The following is a 2,838-nucleotide window of genomic DNA, read 5'->3' as shown; positions in this document are numbered from 1 at the left end:
ACACAATTGGAATAGTAAAGATACGCAAACGATGTAAAGATACTCAGTTTGAAAGAAACACACTCCCACACTTGCAAAACTCTCAAATACAATAGAAACTCGCATCCGAAAGCCTTACAGAAAGATACTCAAACGAGAAATGAAAAGATACACAATTAGAATAGTAAAGATACGTAAACGATGTAAAGATACTCAGTTTGAAAGAAACACACTCCCACACTTGGAAAACTCTCAAATACAATAGAAACTCGCATCAGAAGCCTTACAGAAAGATACTCAAACGAGAAATGAAAAGATACACAATTGGAATAGTAAAGATACGCAAATGATGTAGAGATACACAATTGGAATAGTAAAGATACGCAAACGATGTAAAGATACACAATTGGAATAGTAAAGATACGCAAACGATGTAAAGATACACAATTGGAATAGTAAAGATACGCAAACGATGTAAAGATACTCAGTTTGAAAGAAACACACTCCCACACTTGCAAAACTATCAAATTCAAAAGAAACTCGCATCCGAAAGTCTTACAGAAAGATACTCAAACGAGAAATGAAAAGTTACACAATTAGAATAGTAAATATACGCAAACGATGTAAAGATACTCAGTTTGAAAGAAACACACTCCCACACTTGCAAAACTCTCAAATACAATAGAAACTCGCATAAGAAGCCTTATAGAAAGATACTCAAACGAGAAATGAAAAGATACACAATTGGAATAGTAAAGATACGCAAACGATGTAAAGATACACAATTGGAATAGTAAAGATACGCAAACGATCTAAAGATACTCAGTTTGAATGAAACACACTCCCACACTTGCAAAACTGTCAAATACAATAGAAACTCGCATCTGAAGCCTTACAGAAAGATACTCAAACGAGAAATGAAAAGATACACAATTGGAATAGTAAAGATACGCAAACGATGTAAAGATACACAATTGGAATAGTAAAGATACGCAAACGATGTAAAGATACTCAGTTTGAAAGAAACACACTCCCACACTAGCAAAACTCTCAAATTCAAAAGAAACTCGCATCCGAAAGCCTTACAGAAAGATACTCAAACGAGAAATGAAAAGATACACAATTGGAATAGTAAAGATACGCAAACAATGTAAAGATACACAATTGGAATAGTAAAGATACGCAAACGATGTAAAGATACTCAGTTTGAATGAAACACACTCCCACACTTGCAAAACTCTCAAATACAATAGAAACTCGCATCAGAAGCCCTACAGAAAGATACTCAAACGAGAAATGAAAAGATACACAATTGGAATAGTAAAGATACGCAAACGATGTAAAGATACACAATTGGAATAGTAAAGATACGCAAACGATGTAAAGATACACAATTGGAATAGTAAAGATACGCAAACGATGTAAAGATACTCAGTTTGAAAGAAACACACTCCCACACTAGCAAAACTCTCAAATTCAAAAGAAACTCGCATCCGAAAGCCTTACAGAAAGAAACTCAAACGAGAAATGAAAAGATACACAATTAGAATAGTAAAGATACGCAAACGATGTAAAGATACTCAGTTTGAAAGAAACACACTCGCACACTTGGAAAACTCTCAAATACAATAGAAACTCGCATCAGAAGCCTTACAGAAAGATACTCAAACGAGAAATGAAAAGATATACAATTGGAATAGGAAAGATACGCAAACGATGTAAAGATACACAATTGGAATAGTAAAGATACGCAAACGATGTAAAGATACTCAGTTTGAAAGAAACACACTACCACACTTGCAAAACTCTCAAATACAATAGAAACTCGCATCAGAAGCCTTACAGAAAGATACTCAAACGAGAAATGAAAAGATACACAATTGGAATAGTAAAGATACGCAAACGATGTAAAGATACACAATTGGAATAGTAAAGATACGCAAACGATGTAAAGATACTCAGTTTGAAAGAAACACACTCCCACACTAGCAAAACTCTCAAATTCAAAAGAAACTCGCATCCGAAAGCCTTACAGAAAGATACTCAAACGAGAAATGAAAAGATACACAATTAGAATAGTAAAGATACGCAAACGATGTAAAGATACTCAGTTTGAAAGAAACACACTCGCACACTTGGAAAACTCTCAAATACAATAGAAACTCGCATCAGAAGCCTTACAGAAAGATACTCAAACGAGAAATGAAAAGGTACACAATTGGAATAGGAAAGATACGCAAACGATGTAAAGATACACAATTGGAATAGTAAAGATACGCAAACGATGTAAAGATACTCAGTTTGAAAGAAACACACTCCCACACTTGCAAAACTCTCAAATACAATAGAAACTCGCATCAGAAGCCTTACAGAAAGATACTCAAACGAGAAATGAAAAGATACACAATTGGAATAGTAAAGATACGCAAACGATGTAAAGATACTCAGTTTGAATGAAACACACTCCCACACTTGCAAAACTGTCAAATACAATAGAAACTCGCATCTGAAGCCTTACAGAAAGATACTCAAACGAGAAATGAAAAGATACACAATTGGAATAGTAAAGATACGCAAATGATGTAAAGATACACAATTGGAATAGTAAAGATACGCAAACGATGTAAAGATACTCAGTTTGAAAGAAACACACTCCCACAGTTGCAAAACTCTCAAATTCAATAGAAACTCGCATGAGAAGCCTTACAGAACGATACTCAAACGAGAAATGAAAAGATACACAATTGGAATAGTAAAGATACGCAAATGAAATGAAAAGATACACAATTGGAATAGTAAAGATACGCAAACGATGTAAAGATACTCAGTTTGAATGAAACACACTCCCACAGTTGCAAA

This window comes from Argentina anserina, unplaced genomic scaffold (assembly GCF_933775445.1).
Source record: "Argentina anserina unplaced genomic scaffold, drPotAnse1.1, whole genome shotgun sequence".
In the NCBI taxonomy this organism is placed as follows: Eukaryota; Viridiplantae; Streptophyta; class Magnoliopsida; order Rosales; family Rosaceae; genus Argentina; species Argentina anserina.
This window is presented reverse-complemented; position numbering follows the sequence as displayed.